Source organism: Camellia sinensis, chromosome 9 (assembly GCF_055761805.1).
Source record: "Camellia sinensis isolate YWXY chromosome 9, ASM5576180v1, whole genome shotgun sequence".
NCBI classification, from domain to species: Eukaryota; Viridiplantae; Streptophyta; class Magnoliopsida; order Ericales; family Theaceae; genus Camellia; species Camellia sinensis.
This window is the reverse complement of record NC_138969.1, coordinates 76,752,612-76,774,516: the sequence shown is the minus strand read 5'-3', so window position 1 is coordinate 76,774,516 and position 21,905 is coordinate 76,752,612. Positions and strand designations below refer to the sequence as shown.

General features: G+C 34.2%; 1 long non-coding RNA gene across 2 annotated transcripts; it reads left to right on the top strand.

The window, feature by feature from the left end:
• The first annotated feature begins 6,999 nt into the window (after positions 1-6,999).
• On the top strand, positions 7,000-13,832 carry LOC114263986 (uncharacterized). 2 transcript variants are annotated; one of them, XR_003629752.2, is made up of 5 exons: positions 7,021-7,308; positions 9,873-9,980; positions 10,136-10,312; positions 10,703-10,753; positions 13,600-13,832. It is a non-coding gene; the product is annotated as an uncharacterized LOC114263986 (long non-coding RNA). The 2 variants fall into 2 exon arrangements; XR_003629751.2 differs by lacking the exon at positions 10,703-10,753 and having other exon boundaries at positions 7,000-7,308.
• Positions 13,833-21,905: the final 8,073 nt, after the last annotated feature.

Here is a 21,905-nt window from a genome sequence, read left to right as displayed (position 1 = left end):
CGAGAGAGACAGAGACAGAGACAGAGATAGAGAGATGAGCAAGAGAGATAGAGAGAGAGATAGAGAGAAGAGAGATGAGCAAGAGACAAATAGAGAAAGAGACAGAGACAGAGACAAAGACAGATAGACAGACAGAAAAGAGTGATGAGTAAGAGATAGAAAGAGAAGAGAGAGAGAGAGAGAGAGACAAAGAGAGAAAGCGATAGAGAGTAAGAGACAAAAAAAAATTAAACATGAACTCAAATTGGGCAGTATGTGTTCCCACAAAAAACATTGAGTTTTATTGCCGACTAAATGTGTTTTAGTCACCAAAAATGTATATTTGCCGACCAAATGAGGTAGTTACCAAAGATTAAAAATAAAATTATACTAGATATTTGGCGACTAAATTTCTTTTAGTCGGCAACAGTTGGTATATGACGACTAAAATTTATTTAGTTGCCAAAAATAAATTTTTACCGAACAAACTTTTAGTCGCCAAAAATAAAAGTAAATTTTTGTTTTCCATTCAGCGACTAAATAAATTTAGTAGCCAAAAGTAACTATACAATGACTAAAATACTTATTAGTCGCTGAAAATAAATTTTTGGTGACCAAACTTCTGGTCGCCAAAGATAAAAAGTAAATTTTTATTTTTCAATCAGCGACTAAATTATTTTAGTTGCCAAAACTATCTACACCGTGACTAAAATATTTTTTAGTCGCTGAAATTAAATCTTTGCTGACCAAAATTTTGGTCGCCAAAGATAAAAAGTAAATTTTTATTTTTCATTCGGCGACTAAATAATTTTAGTTGCCAAAACTATCTATACAGCAACTAAAATATACTTTAGTCGTTGAAATTTAATTTTTGCCGACCAAACTTTTGGTCGCCAAAGATAAAAAGTAAATTTTTATTTTTGATTCCGCGACTATATTATTTTAGTTGGTAAAACTATCTATACAACGAGTAAAATATTTTTTAGTCGCTAAAATTAAATTTTTGCCGACCAAACTTTTGGTCGCCAAAGATAAAAAGTAAATTTTTATTTTTTATTCTGCGACTATATTATTTTAGTTGGCAAAACTATCTATACAGCGACTAAAATATTTTTTAGTCGCTAAAATTAAATTTTTGCCGACCAAACTTTTGGTTGCCAAAGATAAAAAGTAAATTTTTATTTTTGATTCCACGACTATATTATTTTAGTTGGCAAAACTATCTATACAGACCAAACTTTTGGTCGCCAAAGATAAAAGTAAATTTTTATTTTTGATTCCGCGACTATATTATTTTAGTTGGCAAAACTATCTATACAGCGACTAAAAAATATTTTAGTCGCTAAAATTAAATTTTTCCCGACCAAACTTTTGGTCGCCAAAGATAAAAAATAAAATTTTATTTTTCATTCAGCGACTAAATTATTTTAGTTGCCAAAACTATCTATACAGCGACTAAAATATTTTTTAGTGGCTGAAATTAAATTTTTGCCAACCAAACTTTTGGTCGCCAAAGATAAACAATAATTTTTTATTTTTCATTCAGCGATTAAATTATTTTAGTTGCCAAAACTATCTATACAGCGACTAAAATATTTTTTTGTCGCTGAAATTAAATTTTTGCCGACCAAACTTTTGGTCGCCATAGATAAACAATAATTTTTTATTTTTCATTCAGCGACTAAATTATTTTAGTTGCCAAAACTATCTATACGGCGACTAAAATATTTTTTAGTCGCTGAAATTACATTTTTGCCTACCAAAATTTTTGTCGCCAAAGATAAAAAGTAAATTTTTATTTTTCTTTCAGCGACTAAATTATTTTAGTTGCCAAAACTATCTATACAGCGACAAAAATATTTTTTTAATCGCCAATTGTGGCAAATTTAGCGACTAAATTGTTTTTAGTCACCAATTGTGAGATTTTTAGCGACTAAATTTTTTTTAGTCGCCAAAAATTAATAAACCCCAACTAAAAAAAATTCGTAGCTAAATATTGTACTTTTACCGACTAACATAATTTTTGGTCGCCGATTCCACAACTTTTGGCAACCAAAATATTTTTAGTCGGTAAAAGTGGTCACCAAAACTGTATTTTCTTGTAGTGTGTATAATTGACTTGATTTTTAATTATTTATAATAATGTGTGGGATTTAGATGGGGAAAAAATAAAGAAACTGAATTTTTGTGTTTTTGTTTTGAAAGTGTACTTTTGACTTTGTTAGAAAGTGTATATTAAATCACTTTTCGTTAGTTTGGATGAATTTTTTAATAAAATAGACCATAGAGTTAAAAAGTCAAAATCACATTGAGACTTTTTGTATATTAATTGAAGTGAAGGGGATGAAATGTAATGTTACTTATGTAGTCGTTTGACAGGCAATGAGCCAATACAAGTCGTTTGACACTATAGAAGGTGCATTTTAAGCAATTAGAATTTAAATTCACCATCTTATACAGAAGAGAAAATAAACCTCAAAGTTGAGTGACTCGCACTTTTGTTAGCACAGCTTTCATCATATGAATGTTCCTTATCATTATTAACATCAGAATAATTCAGCTCCACCTTTTTTGGAATTTCTCCTGGGCGAACTCTTCTCAGACTGAGAATTTGCAGCAACAACCTTTGTGACGTCAATCAGATGCTGAATTACTTCGCATTGGCCCACATCCAAATTGGCTTGTGAGGTTGTAGTTCTAACTGAAGCTTTTCATTTTCTTTTTAAAGTGCCTCATTAAAAGGCAAGTTTGGGTAGGAACAAGATAGAGTTTTCTTCAAGACCATGGTGTCATTATTTGAGGGATCTGGTCTGAGGATCACATCCTGCACCTTCCTGTCCTCATCATCCATTGTGTATTCACGCTGATCCATTTGAATACACTTCAATTTTTCCTGCCAATTTGAGGGAACTGAAGATTAAAAAACTTAGAAAAGGGTTACATTGACAAATTAACATATACATCCTAAAGCAAATTACAACTAACAGTAAACAGGACATTCAGGTTCCATCAACCCAAAATAAACACGTACATTATATCCAGGTTCCATTAACCCAAAATAAATAAATAAACAAAATCCAGGTTCGATTCTTTATATTTTGGCCACCAAGTCTAGTAGAGTTGACTGTGTGTGTAACACAATATAGCAATATATTCCACGATTGAATCAACAACATGAAAAATATAAGCCATCTTTTTCAAGAAGTCCAAACAAATATTAGAGCCCAGAAATTGCAGTTTACAAGAATTGCCACTGTGAAGAACAAAAAATAATATGGTGGTCATGGAGGGGAACACATGGGAAAAGGGAAAAAAAAAATAGCAAATATGTAGCACTGTTGGCTACCGTGACCATATACCACAGCAAGGGTAAAGTATCAAAACTTAACTATTGGTTCCATCCATTTTCTCCAAAACTTAACCCTTCTTTCCATCCATTTTCTAAAGAGAGGGTGTGCACACCAGCAGATTGATAATAGTAAAATAGTAGTTCATAGTTCACATCTTCCTTGCACCACAGAAAGCGTGCATAAGCCCAAGTCCCCAGCAGTTTTAAAAAACACATGCACACTCAAAAAAAAAAAAAAAAAAAAAGAAGATAATAAGAGTTACCTGGGCAACAGCATGAAATATGATGCAGCTGTCAAGCCCACTTTATGTAACTCATCAACACTGCCCAAACAAAGGATTGTACCAATGACCATCAAATCAATGCTTTTCCAGCAACAAAAGACCTCATTTCAACCTTTGCAATGCTGCTGTTTAACCCAATTTGGAACCACCATTTCGGCACCACAATGTGACTCCAATAATTCCACAGAGTTAAGCTTAGCACAGTAAGCTTAAACCAGTTATTTGAGTCTTCTTTTTCTTCTGCTTCTTCTTCAGAAGTTTTATTTTTTATTTTTTCGATTCATATTTGATATTATCATGAAGCCCAACGAATTAAAATCATAATTATCACTAACTTGGCCTGCAATGGATGGTTCTGAAGGTTTCTTTCGGGATGGGGGAATTTTGGGACTTGAAGTTCTAGATACCTGGCTTTCAAGAATTGAGGAATTGAGTTCAACAAGCTCAGTGAGATTTTTTTTTTTTTCCCCCCCCAAGATTCTCAACCAATGAAATATCTAAATTTCGAATTTATTAATTTTCTTCTCGTTTCCTACACTTTCTCAGTAACCAAACGAGCATATTAGAAAACAATGACATAATTAGTTTCTTTTTTGTTCCAGCATTTTCCCAGTAACCAAACAAAGCATAAAATAGACCACACTCAGAGAGAGAGAGAGTTTACTGGCCCTTTGGCAATAGATTCATCAAACATCCACCGCTGTTCCAAGGGCGCAATGGCTTGGTCTTGGCAACGAATCCAGAACGTCCGATTAGTACTGATGACAAGGGATGTAGGTCGAATGGACGGCTTGGATGATGCTGCGACTGGGAACCCAAGAAATCCGCCGTTGCATGCTGCTCGCTGCCGTCGCTCGACACCGTCGGTTCGATGCTCGCCGTCGTCTGCCACTACTCATAGTCGAGAGAGTCGTGAGAAGAGAGAGACAGAGAGAGACAGAGATAGGGTTTTTGGTTCAAAAGGTTAGGGATTTTTTAGGTTGGGGATTTTTGGTTGAAGGGGGGAAAAACAAGCGTGAAGGGCAAAAAAAAGCTGAGTTTTCAGATTTTCGGTTTTTTTTTTTTTTTTTGCGACGTCAAGTTTCACCATCGCAAATGAAAATTTAAAGAATAAAACGACGTTGTTTAACTAATTTTGTATTTGCGACGGGGGGATTGTGGTCGCAAACAATGGCTTTATTTGTGACAACAGAGGTTGCCGTCGCAAAAAACGCACATTATTTCCGACTGTCGTTGTTGCCGCCACAAAAACTTGCTTTTTTGTGACGGGGAGTGGTACCGTCGTTGAAACCCGATTTATTGGAGACAACGAGTGGTGCCATCGCAAAAACTCACTTTTTGCGACTTTAAGTGGTGCCGTCGCAAATACTTTCGTGTTCTATGCCCCCTTTTTTTGTAGTGATATATCCCTCAAAAAACTAGTAACTTGTCTAGTTTGGTCAGATGATATGCAATAAATTCCTTGTATCCGAACTAGAAGTTTTCAAAAAAAAACACACACAAAAAAAAATAAAATTAAATACAGTTCTAGTTTAAAAGCTAAACAATATTTCCTTCAAAATCAGGTTTGGTCCAATGATATGTATCTCATTGGTAAATTGGTGTGTATCCAAACTGCAAGCATTCCAAACCATGCATCCGAACCAGAATTTTCTGAATCCGATATTGAAAGGTATGTTGTATCAACTAATCTGTGGAGAAGTTTTTCCTCTACACAGGGGTACCACAATTTCTTTACTGCAAATGTTGGTAAGGAAAAAGGAAAAAGGAAGGGAAGGAAATCTCCAGAAAAGATAACAAATTTATTCATATTATAATTGTCCATACAAAGAAATTTCAAATTGTCCTAATTAGAACATAACAACTAAGCATTATCTTTGTTGTCGCTGGCCAAGGTTTGTCCTTGTCATGTGCATCCTTCCTCACCCATCCATTAAACTCTGCATGGGAACATGAAAAATTTTTAACACAAAACAAAATCTAAAGATCTTTCCACAATAAGTAATATCAGAAAAAGGAACAAAGCAGAAAAGGACTAATATTGTGTAAATCTTTCAACACATCTTTCACAACTCAGGTTAATTTGCTGAAATCACGAAAGTCTAGTGACATAGATAAGCAAATAGTTAACATAGAGTGAGTAAGATGTGTTACGTACGGAATTGTGCTGCAATCAATAGTAAAGTCAATGGTTATTCCGCGAAGATCAATTTTGCAAAGATCGGGAAGTTTCTTAGCTCTATCAATGTTAACCCCTAAAGATGGTCCAACTTGCTTAAAACACGCACAAACAGCCTGGCGATCTGCTGTAGAATTAGCCATCTGGTTCAGGTTTTGAGCTCCCTGACAGCACGGCACAGTGATGTCGCCGTTGCCCAACAGGTATTGTTCTCATGGAAGTATTTTCAGTATCGCATCTTGGCAGGTGATTGTTGCATTCACAGTCACAGAGCTTGCAATCAATGCCAAAATTACCATCACCCACTCTACCGCCCACACTGATCTCATCACCACATGAAACGTTTGCAAGGTACCTGTCTTTATAGGGACAATATCGAGTTATGAGTTCTTGGAGGTATTTTGTCAATCTGTTTCAATAATCTGACCGTTCATATTATAGGGTTTATCGAAAAGAAATACCCAAAAAAAGTTTATCGAGTAGAGCATCCTTGAAAAAAAATCAAGGCAAATAGACATCTAAAACCCAATAAAAAAAAAAAACTAAATTTATTTTTAAAAAAATAAATGATTAACATAATTTTGATAATTTTTTTAAAAGCAATTATGGTCCGATTATAGGGACATGCATGTCCGATTAATCTCATTTTTTATATGAATAATCACTACAACAAAATGCACCTTCGGCAACCAAAATTGGCGACTAAAAAAAATTTAGCCGCCAAAAGTTGTGGAATTGGCGACTAAATATTTTTTTAGTCAGCAAAAGTAAAATATTTAGTTACTAATTTTTTTTAGTAGCTGTATATTGGTTATTGGCGACTAAAAAATAATTTAGTCTCCAAAAATGTCATATTTGGCGACAAAAAAAATTTTTAGTCGCCCTATATTAATTTTTGGCTACTAAAACTATTTAGTCGCTAAATGGAAAATAAAAAATTATTTTTTACCTTTTGGGGACCATAATTTTGGTCGCCAAAGGTTTATTTTCAGCAACAAAAAATAATTTTTGCAGCCGTATAGTCAAATTTATTTAGTAGCCAAATAAAAAGAAAAAATATATTTTTATCTTTGGCAACCAAAAATTTGGTCACCAAAAGTATATTTTCAGCAACAAAAGAATAATTTAGTCGCCAAAAACTAAAATATTTGGGGGGAGATTTTAAATTATGGAGGGATTAAAAAATAATTAGCGACAAAATTGTTATTAATTATATGAAAAATGCCTCTCTCTCTCTCCTCTCATCTGTCTCTCTCTCTTATTGAAACCCAAAAACAAATCTCACTCTACTCTATTCAAACCCAAATCTGGGATGCCCTCTCTCTCCCTCTCTCTGTCTCTACTCTGTTGAAACCCAAAAACTGTTTCGATCCAGCAAACAAGAGCAAAAACAGGCAACCCATCGGCGGCGATGGAAGGCTTCCGGCGTTTTCCGGCTTCCCTTCTGTACATTGACACGTTGCAAAGTTACCCAAGCCCTAGATCCCCAAATCCCTTCCATTGACAACCGAGAAAAGGTTAGATTTATATATATATATATATATATATTTATAAATCATTGCCATTTAATCGCCATGATGAAAAGGTTAGTGATTAATCTGTTTTTTTTTTTCGTTTTATTTTGAAATCCTCTCCATTTAATCTCCATGATGAAAAGCTGTGTGATTTTACAAAAACAGAACAACTCCTTTCATGATGCATATGGAGAGGAATTTTGTAAGTGTAAGAATAAATGGAAAGGATTTTTGAAAAACAGAACAAAAGTCCTGTCAAGAAGAATGTTATGAAAATAGACTTGCCGAGTTCTGTTGTGATTTTGAAAGAAAAATCATCTTGTTCAAATGGTAAATTGAAGGCCTGTGTGATAATTGGAAGCATGTGTAATTCTCCCTACACTTACATTTTGCATTGCAAGTATATGATAAAATGCCTCAATGAAATTCTTAGTGAATGACCAAATTATTGTCTCTAGACTTACATTTTGCCTCAATGAAATGCTTTGTGAATGGCCAAATTATTGTCTCTAGACTTACATTTTGCCTCAATAAAAGTTATGTTTAATCAAACTCTTATTTCTTTGGTTTTAATTTTCTAGATGGCCACTACACTTGAACCAAATTAAAAATACTTAATGAATGTTCAATCTGGTAGTCCATCATTAGTTTTTGTTTAATGTTCAAACAATTTAATTTTTGTTCAATGGATAAAAACAATTTAATTTTTGTTCAATGGATAAGAGATTTTCATTGTAGACAAGGTAAGTTCTCTGTTCTTAGCTTCTACTTCTACTTCTACTTTGTCTTTGTGAAGAAACTGTTTCTGTTTTGTTTCCATCCCTAAATTGAATCCAGCTTACATTAATTTCTTCATTACAGTTTGGTTTCTGTGATAAACTTCACCATTTCTCAACAATGAAATAAAGGTACCATACACATAACAATTGTCTTAACAAACAAAATCTTTCTATGTGGACTTTCAACAAACACATAGAATGCATCAATACAAAAACACCAAAATCATGTTTAAAACAAATTATGGACCAAGAAGATTTCAACCAATGTAAAGAAAATAGGAGCAAAATCATAGACCAAGCAGATTTCAACCAATTTTCTGTTCTATCTGTCTCGCTCTTCTAATGTTGTGGTTGAGTTGTAATTTAAGTCAAATGGAGGTTATTTAATTTTTTTTAAAAAAAATATTAAATTGTTTTAATTTTAACAATCTTAAGTGATAGAGTTAATTTGGAATTCAAATTGTGAAGACATAACAACATTACGAGAATGAGATGGAGGGTTGAAATGGAGAATGAGAACAAAAGACTTGAATTTGAGAATCAAAACTAAGGATATTATTGTTCATCAATGTTTATGATATATCTCTAAATAATGGGTTTTAATAGCTATTAAACAAAATTCTGAAGTATAAAATAAATATACTTTTAAGTCTATACGTAGTGTTTAAAAATATGTAGCACTTAAATTACAAGATAAAAAGCAAGATTCAGGGTAGGAATTACATAGGGTACTTGGAATATTAATGATGGTTTCAACCTTCACTACATATGGTTGGACTAACTAGCTGGTTCTTATTGACTATATATCATCATCCTCTAATCTTAGTTTAGCGTACTTTCTTTTTACCCCACAAGGATGTCCATACCTTCACCTCTACTAATCTCATTGGTTACTTTTCCCAACTAATCTCTCAAGTTACTAAATACTTGTAGTTATTGTCTTACATATACCAAGTAATATTATTAGTTTAGTATACTTCCTTTGCGCATAAAGTAGCTCAACCTTGTCAATTTTTTTTGATTTTCCTCTAGCAAATTATCTTCAATGATGTTGAGAGGGAAACAAATGATAGTTCAAAAACACATGTAAACAAGAAGCATTGAATATCATGTACTAAAATTCACTAAAATGAGGTTATCTTGAATTTGTAGTAGAATTTATGTGATCTACATGGTTCACCCCACTCACCCTTTTCTCTATTTATTTCACAGCAATAGATTAGACACTTCTTGACCTATTTATGTTAACAAAAACTTCATAATTTTGTACTTTCTTGATTAGCATAACTTGTACTTTTGGTAAACGGGTAAATTTTTATTTTTTTGCAATGTTTAAGAACATTACCGCTGTCAAATCAATAATTAAGATTAGTCTATCATAGTCCAAGAGTAATGACTACTTAGAATTCATTGATACCATGAGAATAAGAACCAATGACTTTCTTCTACTTACATTGAAAATTTGATGATTGGTTAATAGAGTTAGAAATGTCATGAGTATAATACACCCATCTTTGCAATTTATGATTTGTATTTAGTTTATGAAGAATTTAGTTTTTGTTTTTCCATTCCAATGTAGACTAGCAAAAGTTGTTCTTCACATAATGAAATTTCATTTGCATTGTTTTTTGTTTTTTGTGTGTCACCTATCCCCTCCCCCCCTCCAAACAAATGAAAAAATAAAAACAATATCATGCAACAAGGGTGGGGAGTACAAGTATTATGGTTACTTACTAAATGTCTATTGCTTGTCATTGATTTTGTTGGCTACTACTTGTTTCTTCAAAGTTTTAATTGTCAACCCCCCGGAAGACTTCTTTGAAAGCTATAAGTGCAGATTCAAATAAATCCCCTTCAAATGGATGTGTCTTGATATTTGATGAGAAGCAAGAAAAGGTATAAAACATATTTTATGTATTCTTCCCTAATGTGTAAGTGTATCTGTAATTATTTATATTTTGTGTTTAGCTTGATGTTCGTCCATGCAAATGTTGCTATCAAAGAAAAAAAACAAAGATTTTTCAGGCTCAAAATTCTTCCAATGTTTGCAGATTAATGAGTTGAGGAGTTTGCTTGGGCCATTGCCTGATAAGTCATCTATTTATTGTTCCGATGCATCAATCTCTAGATATTTAAGGGCACGGACCTGGAATGTCAAGAAGGCAACTAAAATGATGAAAGAGACCTTGAAATGAAGATTGGAATACAAGCCAGAGGAGATTAGATGGGTAACCACTTAGCTCACTGTTAATTTTTTGTAGTAATCTTTTTAAGTCAGAATCCTTGAATCTTTTTTATTGCATTCTACTTCTGCTAAAATTGGCATGGGATCTAATTTCTGGCGATTAGGCTTTAGCATTCTAATGATGGTTCTAGGCCTATCTTTCCCTCTATGTACATATGTTGTAATGCAACTAAATTTTTAGTAAGCTTGAATGAATAAATGCTCTTTGATTCCTTAGCTATACATTATGTGAATTGTTAGATACATGACCTTTTTGAGGTCCAGTATTAAACAAGTCCTCTGTGAATGACTTTCTTTGCTCATGCGTGTTTTTCTTTTCTTTATATATATATAAACGTATATTTGACATCGTTGAACCTATTTTATTTAGCAGGCATTGTATTATCAATTTGGCATCAAGTTTAACAATGTTGTGGATACCCAGGTCAATCCTCATTCTCAAAGATTATTGGATGGGGCTGCTATTTTTCTTTTCTTTCCATTTTCCCACACCCTTTTTCGTTTTATTTACATTTTGCTTCAATCGATCATAGTTTTATGCATTACTCAGACATATCACTGCTATAAGAAGGAGTTCCGGAGGTGAAAATTCAAAGTAGCCCCCGAACCACCATGTGGCTCTCACGGATAGCTTCCCCTTGACAAATAGGACCTGTGACAATTGACGGAATGTAATTCGGACCCGTAGGTTGGGAGTTAGGCCCGAAAACGCCTTAAACTTAGTTGAAAAAGAGCGTTCCGGGGGCTAAAATTCAAAACAGCCCCCAAACCACCGTGGCTCTCACGGACAGCTTCCCCATGACAAATAGGACTTGTGACAACTGACGGAATGTAATTCGGACCTGTAGGTTGGAAGTTAGAGCCGAATATGCCTTAAACTTAGTCAAAAAAGGGCGTTTAAGGGGTGAAAATTGAAAACAGCCCTTGAACCACCGTGTGGCTCACACAGACAGTTTTCCCATGACAAATAGGACTTGTGAGAACTGACGGAATATAATTCGGACCCGTAGGTTGGGAGTTAGAGCCCAATATGCCTTAAACTTAGTCGAAAAAGGGCATTTTGGGGGCGAAAATTGAAAACAGCCTCTGAACCACTGTGTGACTCTCATGGACACCTTCCCTGTGATGAATAGGACCTGTGACAATAGACGAAATGTAATTAGCATGTGTAGGTTGGGAGTTAGAGCTGAAAACGCCTTAACTTAATCAAAAAAGGGCGTTAAGAGGGCGAAAATGCAAAACAACCCCCGAACCACCGTACGGATGTCACGGCCACCTTCCCTGTCACAAATAGAACATGTAACAATAGACGGAATGTAATTAGCACACGTAGTTTGGGAGTTGTAGCCGAAAACGCATTAAACTTAATCGAAAAAGTCCGTTAAGGGGGCGAAAATGCGAATCAGCCCCGATCCACCGTACGGATGTCACAGCCACCTTCCTCGTGACAAATAGAACCTGTGACAACAGACGGAATGTAATTAGCACATGTTGGTTGGGAGTTAGAGCCGAAAACGCCTTGAACTTGACCGAAAAGGGGCGTTAAGGGGGCGAAAATGCAAAACAACTTCCGAACCAGCATAGAAATGTCACGGCCACCTTCCCCGTGGCAAATAGGACTTGTGACAGCAGACGGAATGTAATTAGCACGTTTTGGTTGGGAGTTAGAGCCAAAAACGCCCTAAACTTAACCGAAAAAGGGCGTTAAGGAGGCGAAAATGCGAAACAACTTCCTAACCAACATATAGATGTCATGACCACCTTCCCCGTGGCAAATAGGACCTGTGACAGCAGACGGCATGTAATTAGCACGTTTAGGTTGGGAGTTAGAGCCGAAAACTCCTTAAAGTTAACCGAGAAAGGGCGTTAAGGGGGCGAAAATACGAATCTGCCCCGATCCACCGTACGGATGTCACGGCCACCTTCCCTGTGACAAATAGGACCTATGACAACAGACGGAATGTAATTAGCACATGTAGGTTGGGAGTTAGAGCCAAAAACGCTTTAAGCTTAACCAAAAAAGGGCGTTAAGGAGGTGAAAATACGAATTAGCTCCCGAACCACCGTAGGGAAGTCATGACCACCTTCCCCGTGGCAAATAGGACTTGTGACAATAGACGGAATGTAATTAGCACGTTTAGGTTGGGCGTTAGAGCCGAAAACGCCTTAAACTTAACCGAAAAAGGGCGTTAAGGGAGCGAAAATGCGAATCAGCCCCGAACCACCGTACGGATATCACGGCCACCTTCCCCATGACAAATAGGACCTGTGACAGCAGATGGAATGTAATTAGCACGTGTAGGTTGGGAGTTAGAGCCAAAAACACCTTAAACTTAACCGAAAAAGGGTATTAAGGGGGCGAAAATGCAAAACAGCTTCCGAACTAGCATATAGATGTCATGGCCACCTTCCCCGTGGAAAATAGGACCTGTAACAGTAGACGAAATGTAATTAGCACGTTTAGGTTGGGAGTTAGAGCCGAAAACGCCATAAACTTAACTGAAAAGGGGCGTTAAAGGGGCAAAAATGCGAATCAGCCCCCGAACCACCGTACAGATGTCACGGCCACCTTTGCCGTGACAAATAGAACCTGTGACAACAAACGGAATGTAATTAGCACGTGTAGGTTAGGAGTTAGAGCCAAAAACGCCTTAAGCTTAACCGAAAAAGGGCGTTAAGGGAGCGAAAAATCGAAACAGCCCCGGAACCACCATAGGGATGTCATGGCCAGCTTCCCCGTGACATATAGGACTTGTGACAATAGACAGAATGTCATTAGAACGCGTAGTTTGGGAGTTAGAGCCGGAAACGACTTAAACTTATTTGAAAAAGGGAGAGTTTGACATCCAATAAATGTTCAACATTTTCATTGTAAATGATGCCATTGTTTCATCGTACACAGTGGTCATTTGGGTGGTAAACGTATTAAGAAAGCATGATATGGTTATGGTGATAACCCCGTAGATTACTCAATCATTTTACTTTGATTAGGAAGATGAGAATGAAGAAGAGTTAAAATAAATTTACCACCAAAACCTTCTACTCAAAAAAATTTATTTTATGGAAAGGTATGCTCCTAAAAATTGTATTATTTGTAAATTGAAATCAAGTTTGAAATAAATCTTTCATGATACACACATACGATTGTATTTCGAAAAAATGTTTTTATAGATTGTTCTACCTTAAATGCATGTTATTACAACCTTTTTCCTATGTTTTTTTGAATTGATATTTTGTAATGGATGCAATTATTTTTTTTATTTTTTGTAGATGGCTTTTGGCGTGGACTTGTGGATAGTCAACATTTTTGTTTATGGAGGACACTTGACACTTTTGTATAATCCTGCTAACTATGTCTTCCTCTACTTTTGTGGAAGTATTTTTTGTATACGGAGGGCTTTGATTTTTGTATGATTCTATATTTTGTATGGAATTATTATTTTAGTTTGGACAATAGTTGGTTTGTATGGACTTTGACATTTAAAATTATTCATTTTTTTGTATACGGATGCAAATTGTGGAATGATTGATAGTATTCGTATTATTTTGTTTACATATGTATTACAGGTTGTATGGAATATAGACAGGTTGTGGAGAAATTATAATTTTGTGATAAAACATAAGATCATGTTTTTGGTGACTAAATAATTTGTAGCTAAAAAGAAATTGGAAAAATAGTTTCGCCGACTAAAAGTTTTGTAGCAAAAAAAAAAAAAAAATCAAACATTTGGCGACTAAAAGCTTTGTAGCCAAAAGAACAATTAAACATTTGGCGACCAAAAGTTTTGTAGCAAAAAAAAATCAAACATTCGGCAACTAAAAGTTTTGTAGCAAAAAAAAGTCAAACATTTGGCAATTAAAAGTTTTGTAGCAAAAAAAAGTCAGACATTTGGTGACTAAAATATTTCGTAGCTAAAAACAAAAGCTGAAGAATAAAAAAACTTTTGCCTACTAAAAATTTAGTAGCCAAAAACATAACATTTTTGCTGACTAAAATATTAGTAGCCAAAACACAAATTATTTGCCGACTAAAATTTTAGTAGCCAAAAACATAACACTTTAGGCGACTAAAATATTAGTAGCCAAAACACAAACTATTTGCCGACTAAAATTTTAGTAGCTAAAAACATAACACTTTAGGTGACTAAAACTTTAGTAGCCGAAAATGTGTTGTTTAATTTTTTTTCCAACCTTTTGGCGACTAAATATTTAGTCGGCAAATGAATACATTTGGCGACTTAAATAAGTTTAGTCGCCAATTAGCTTTCCCGACTACTCTTCGGCTACTAATTCTGCGACCAAAAAGTTTAGTCGCCAATTACCTACCCCTACCATACAGCACCGGTTTCCATCCTCCTCCCGCTTTTGCCATTTTCATCTTTGAGTTATTCATGTATATATTAAGTTGTGCCCATCCATTGTCCACAAAACAAAAAATGGAATTAGTGTCATTGTTATGCATGACGCACAAAGATGACTATTGTACGGTTCGTAAGACTCATTTCAGATCTTATTTTGATAATTTGAACCGTTTAAATTTTAGATAACAACAACAATAATAGTTCTATAAAAATTTAAGTTGATCGGATATCGATAACTTCATCAAATCACATCCGTACGAATATGTATGTATCAAACTAAATACAAATCTGATTTGATGAAGGGATTATTGATATCGATCAACTTGATTTTTACAGGTATATTCTTCTCGATGTTTTCTGAAATTTGAATGGTTCATATCATCAAAATAAGAAACAAAATGTGTCTCATGAGCCACACAACAGTGACATCAACTCCTAAATTTTTCAATATAAATTGGGTAAATTACATTTACCTCCCCTGAGGTTTCTAACAATTATAAGGACCTCCTCTATGGTTTCAATAATTACACTAATCTCCTTTACTTTTAAAACTATTATCAAGATTCGTCCAGTTTATTAAGTTAGTACAAACGACATTACTTAGGTGTGAAAATGGCCATATTACCCTTTGGTTTGCACGTGAAAAGACGAAAATACTCATAAACCAAGAAACCTCATTCATTATCGATATAGGTAAATTACACTTATCTCCCTTGAGATTTTGCATATATATTATCAAAGACTTATATATACATTAGTATTATTTAATAAAATTCTTAAATTTCAAGTAATGTTAAATAAAATCCTAAAATTGTTAAGACATTATTAAAAATTTAATGGAAAAAACTTAATTTTCATTGATAAAATACTTAAAAATAAACAATTTCTCTAAAATTAAAGTTAGATAACATCCTAATAACTTAATATGAGGGTTATTCCACACTACATAAATAATGTAAAATTTATCATTTTAAATAATACATTTATTATTTGATTTTTTTAAATTTTATTTTGAAATAAATGGATTTATTTTTATTTTTTAATTTGCATTACTTATTTATTCATATGTAAAAAAATTATTATTTTACCTTTTCTCAACCATAAATTATTCTCGAATTTTAATTTTTATCTTCCAATCATTAAACTTCTAGTCGATAAATATTTAAAAACACGCAGGTTAATAATTCTTACACAATTAAAAAAAATTAAAAAATAAATATAAAAGTAAAAAAAAATCTTACATTCCCCGTGGTTTCTAACAATTAAAGCAAACTCATTCATTATCAACCTTAATCTTAATCTTAAATGCACTAAATTTAATTTATCATATTAAATATATATGAAATTATTATTTATTTTTCATAACTTTTTCAAAATATAAATGTAATTTCTTGGCTCTATTTTTTTCCACATTAAGATTTTGAACTTTTATAAATAATTTTTTTTTAATGAAGGCGAGATATTAATTTTAAATTTTAATTTAATAAAATAGTTTAAATGAGATAAATAAAGATGGAAAAATAGATTTCAAGTATCATACATAACAAATTAATTGAATATTTTATTATTCTCGAATAATTTTTTCATTCAAGTAAAGATTAATTTTAATTTTAGGTGTAATAAATGACAAATTATTTGAATTGTTTATTATTCTCAAATGATTTCTTGATTCTTCATTTCCTATCAACTAATTTTAATTTATTGTGAGGCAATTAGATTTTTTTTTTTACTTCTATATATATTTTTAATTTTTTTAATCATATAATAAATATTATCCTGCATTTTTTTAAAAATACACATCGATTAAAAATTTAATGATTCAAAGATAAAAATTAAAATTTGAGAATGCTATATGATTGAGAAAAGATAAAAAAAAAAACATTTTTTTATATATGAATAAATAAGTCATGAAAATTTCCGGAAAAAAATAAATCCATTTTTGTCAACTTAAAAAAAAAAATCCGTTGGTTAAAATGATAAATTTTACGTTATTTATATAGTATAAATTAAGTCTTATATTAAATTATTAGGATGTTATCTAATATTAATTTTAGAAAGATTATTTATTTTTAAGCATTTTGTCGTTGAAAATTAAATTTTTTTTTTCATTAAATGATTTAATAATATCTTAACAATTTAAGGGTTTTATTTAATATTGTATGAAATTTAAGAATTTTGTTAAATAATGCTAAAATATGTATGAGTTTTTGATAATATATATGCAAAAGTGAAAAAAATTTCTCATTTGAATAGATAAGGTAACTAATGGGCAATTTCGTCATTTTTGGTATCATAACCTATGGCATCAGCATGATATCAACAAATTCTGTCAAATAGATTAACAGAGGGTACTAATGGGAGAATCTTGATAATAGTTTCAAAAGTAAGAGATGTTAGTGTAATTATTAAAACCATAGAAAAGTCCATATAATTGTCAAAAATCTCAAGAGATGTAATTTACCCAAATAAATTTCATTATTATATATGATGTGTCTTGGCTAAAATACACACATACATACCATACTCTCTTTTGGCTTTTGAATCAACAAACAAACCTATAACATTGCCCGGGGATACCTGTGTACGTAAAATAGTTCGGACCCTCGACTTCTTTGATTTAGTCTCATAAGTGCTATGTGAAACATAAATGAGAGTCTAGATTTGACAACTTTTATAAAAAATGTAACGCCCTCAAAATAAACCCATTAAATACATATAACATCAACATGCAATGTTTAAAAGGAAACAATTCATTATAATATTCATCAGAGTCTTACAAAATAAAAGCATTACATGTAACGTCAAATTATATGCCCTACAGGCTTACATCTTTCCAAGCCAACACTTGGACACAAAAGTATGAGTTCTAACTCAATTACAAATAAAGCCCTAGGCTTGTATGTTACATGTACTAACAATGAAAAACAAATAACTGAAAATAGTCTTCAAAATCCAAGTCCTGCCAAGCTAAGTTCTTGGAGGTAGCTTATCACCTGAACCTGAAAATGATGTTCCCATATAGGGTGAGCCACAGCCCAGTAGAAATATACTAAACCAAATATAAGCAATGAATAAAGCAATAGCATTCAATAGATGGTTAACCAAGATAATCAATTACAACATTATCCAGTCTCATGACACTATTGTCAATGACACGTTCCACTTTCCAACATTATCAATATGGCTCAGAACCTGGCCAAACTTACAACAATGAATCATATATATCATATTCACATTCTTCCAATGTTAACAAACAAATGAGACTCAAGCTCAAATCAAAACACTTCATACTTCCAGATTGATACACATTTTAGTGTTGTATCAATAAAAACACTTCTATATAAATAAGCACACATAAAAGTGATGCTAATGGAGTCCATCCCCTATCTCCTCCCAAACAAAATCCGGTTTAGAGGTCCATCCCCTATCTTCCCCTAAACCGTGGAGTACATCCCCTATCTCCTCCCAAACATTATGCATATGCAATGCTCAATCAATACATGCAATTTCTGTATTAATTCAATAGTCTAAATTTATGACTTAAACATTTTGATTAGTTTCGATTTTCCCTAATCCATATGCAATGTCTACAACAAACACGACTATCCTCCACCGATAGCCCAAAACAGTTATTTCTAGACTGAAAATAAATATATCAACAATTCAATAGGCGAGTGATTTTAATTATCCAACTACACCATTTAATCAATGAATTCCTCAATTTCATGCTTTTAACCATTTTCCCCAATTTCCTTAAATTAATTATACAAATTAACTTATCAATACAACTAGGGTTTTTCCCAAAATTACCAAAGTACTCCCAACATATCAAAATACCAAAACTTAGAACAAAACTTATAGGATGGAGTAGGAAATCCCTACCTTGAAGTGGGAACTCAAATGGAGATGATGACCAAAGACCAACGTGCTCCAAATCCCAAGTTTCTCAGATTAAAACGAAGCCCTCAACCCACTCTAACTTTTTAATAAAGGACCAAGGTTAGATACTCACCCTAGGTAGATAAATTCTTAGAGAGAAGACAAGTTTAGAGAGAGAGAGAGAGAGAGAGAGAGACTCTCAAGGGGCGGTTCATAAAAGTTAAGAAAGGAAAAGTAGGTCAAAAAGTGATCCAAAAAGTGAAATCACGGACTGATGTAGTCGACTCTCCACTCGAGCGTGAAACACCCCGCTCGAGCGTCAGACACAGACTCGCGCTCGAGCGTGAAAAGAACCGCTCGAGCGTCGATTGCACACTTCCAGAAGTTTTGCAGGCGATGGTAACCGCTCAAGCGTAAAACTCTCCGCTCGAGCGTAGGGACAAAATCAAGGGATCACGCTCGAGCGTAAAAATATACCGCTCGAGCGGACGAACTGCAGAGTAAAGTACTAGGAGATGGAAAACCACGCTCGAGCGTCAAAACTCCCGCTCGAGCGGAGAAGCAACAACGAAGAGCCCGCTCGAGCGTTAAAAGTTACGCTCGAGCGTGAAGGCCAAAATCTGGGCATCACCCTTTTGGTTTCAAAGTGCAACCAACCTGTTTTAAACCTGCCCATCACAACCCAAGACTCAAACACAAGGAGTAAAGACTAGAAGTGATAATGATACAAAAACAAGTCCATGGAACTAAGTCCAGAATACAGTATACAAAGGAAGGAAAAGCCAGGATCGCTATAAAAAAAATCTGTTTTATTACAAAATCTTTTCCAAAAATGGACTAAATCACCAGATCTTAGAGTCGCCACCTAATATTTTGAGAAAATTAGGAAACCCATGACTTGTGCCAAGGCCATTGTTCGTCGTAACCGAGGATAATTGGTTCGGAACATTAGGTATGAGAGGGGAAGGTCATTAATTGAGCACCCCTGCTCACCTAAGCAAAAAATTGGCATCTACTAAACCATAATATTAGTTTTATTAACTTTATATGTTCATATTCCGGTTATTAAATAGATCATACAATTTACTATGTGAAGTATACATGTATAGACTATGTTGTTCATTTTGAAATAATTTGATTTCATGTATTTTTTTGAAAGATTTTTGAATAATGTATAACTCAAAAGAAATTGAGTTCACAAACATTTTAAACTAAGCAACACAACCTCCATCCACCGTGAAAAATCTAGAAATCCCCTAGATATTGATTTGTGATTATGTAACAATTTTAAGCAGTATATAACAATCCCAATCAAACAATCAAGACAAATCAACACAACGATTTTAACGTGGAAAAAGCCACAATTGGACACCTCCAACTGTGATTAAAAAACCACGGGCAACAGCCACAAAACAATCCACTAAAAAGATTTAAAGGAATTACACAGGTATACTCTCAATTACCTAGCGAATCCACGCCTAATTGAACCAACCTCTATGTGCCTCTTCCAACCCGTCTTCACCTCGGAATTGTCTTTACGATGAGCCACCCCGGAATCCACCAAAGTTTCAGGCTCGAATTCTTCAGAATCCACCGAAGAACAACTCTCTCTTTTGTAGAACAAACAAAGCCTTTGATGTATACTCTTTAAAACATGAGTTGAATATGAAAATCCTACGTGATTTGTGATTAGATCAAGATTAACTTATTCCAAATCCCAATTAATTCAAAACACTCAACCTAAAATCATCAAACACTTACGAGAGTGATTTTAGTTTGTTTGTTTTTGAGAATAAACAATAAATCGACACAAACGATTTTTTACGTGGAAAAAACCACAATTGAAGAACCTTCAATTGTAATCAAAAACCACGGGCGAACCGCCACTATCAATCCACTACTGAAGAACGAAAAGATTACAAAGATACCATACAAATTACCCAACCCAGTCAATTTATCTCTGAATCTTCTGTAACTCTTTCACCACACCTTCGTCACGGAATTGATCCTGAAGTTGATTCCACACCACAACTTCACTTGTCGAATTAACGACTGCGTAGAATCAAACGCCTTTTGGATTCTACGCTTTAATCTTCGGAATCCACCGAAGAGAACTTACTTAAAACTTAAGAAGCAACCTCCTTGATGTATGAATCTCAATGCATAAGTTCAGAACTCTCTCAAGAACATCAAGGAAAACTATAAAAAATCTCCAAAGAAAACTTTAAACACAAGCCTAGTGCTTGTAGATCAGATCTAGGAAAAACTACTTCAAAAAAACACCCTTAACAGCTTTAAATAGGAATCTGGATCCGCGATCTCCGCTCGAGCTTAACATAGCCCGCTCGAGCGGACTGACCAAAAACTGCGTGCGAACAAACTGAGATGCGCTCGAGCGTAGGAGAATCCGCTCGAGCGTAAAATCACACCCACCAGTATTTTTTGCTTGCCCTGACAAAATACTGAGACCTGCTAATCTACGCTCGAGCTCACAAGGATCCGCTCGAGCGGACAGAACAAAAACACAAAAAATTACATTTGAATCAACACAATGTTTTGTCTCCGGATTTGACAACATAGGGACCTAACAATCTCCCCCTTTGTCAATTCCCGGACAAAACCTTTCTAACCATTGTTCCTTACACACACGCACTATAAAAGTTTCAAAACAAATAAACAAAACATGCTTTTAAAACCCGAAAACACACAACTTGGGAAAGAATTCATTCATTCAACTTCATCCACTTATGCGCGTGTTCCATGAGCCTGAAAAAGAACACCCAAACACAAGCCAACCAAAAACAGGTGGAACTGGATTAAATAATAAACCATTAAGCCAATCATAAGCAAACCAGTATCCATCCATCCATAAACATATATCCAAAATATAACCAAAAAGAAAAAACTATATAAAATCCAACTGTACCAAGGAAGGATAACCAGAGAACAACTGTACCAAAAAAGTGTACCCAACTGTACCCACACAAGCAACATCACTCCCCCTTTTTGGCCGGGGATCAGAAATCAAGCATCGGGTGGCCGTGGAGACTGAATGAGACGGGCGAGATGGGTGAGAGTCTCCTCAATCTGACCAAGACGACCATCAAAAGCATCGAAGCGAGCATCCAAAAAATCCAAGCGTCTGATCATGGCCTTCGCGAACTGCTGAAACAGAGCAGGAAGATCCGGAGGGGGAACAAAGAACGAATCCTAGAGGGTCGAACAAAGAACGAATGTGGATGGACTCAAATATATCAGGTTGAACATTCCGTTCTAAATGAACTGTGCGATTCACAAAAGATTTGTGGAAGGACTTGGATTGTGTGGCCGACTGAA